We start from the raw sequence: 620 nt of genomic DNA on the forward strand, positions 1-620 counted from the left end.
GGCGACGGCGGCGGCACGCCCCAGAGCATTGTCGGTTAATGGCGCCCCGCGGCCCCGCCCAGGCTGCAGGTCGAAACCAAAAGGGATGTCAGGTGGGGGGGTGCGCCCTGGCCCCGGGGGCGGGGGAAGTGCTCCGCCGAGGTCGGCTGCCCTCCCCCGGTCCCCGCTCGTCCTGCATCGCTCCCGGGCCTCTTCCCTCCTGGCTCCACCTGAGGTTCACTCCTCGCGGCGGGGCCGGGGTCCCCTCTCCCTGGCGCGGCGCCACTGCCCCGTCCGTCCCCGACTTCGGCCTCCTCCTGCCTCTTTCCCAGGGACGCCTGAAAACCCTTGTTTGCGCAACCGCTCCTGCCCGAGGGAAGGGGAAGGGAGGGGAAGGTAGGCGTGGGCCCGGCTGAGATATGGCAGGAATTTTAACAGCTCCGCCGCCAGCCTTTTTGTTGCCGGTCGCAGAACCCAGGCTCGTTTTGGCCCAAACAAAAGAACAAACAATCCGCCAGCGAACGCTCGGCCGCAGGGCCCTTCCCGGGCACCTTCCTGCGCTCCTGCTCCCGTTGCAGGTGGAGAGCGTTTGCAGCGCTCGGTGCCGCCGCCCCAGGCACACCCAGCCCGCCAGGCTGCAG

This window comes from Myotis lucifugus, unplaced genomic scaffold (assembly GCF_000147115.1).
Source record: "Myotis lucifugus unplaced genomic scaffold, Myoluc2.0 scaffold_323, whole genome shotgun sequence".
Taxonomy (NCBI): Eukaryota; Metazoa; Chordata; class Mammalia; order Chiroptera; family Vespertilionidae; genus Myotis; species Myotis lucifugus.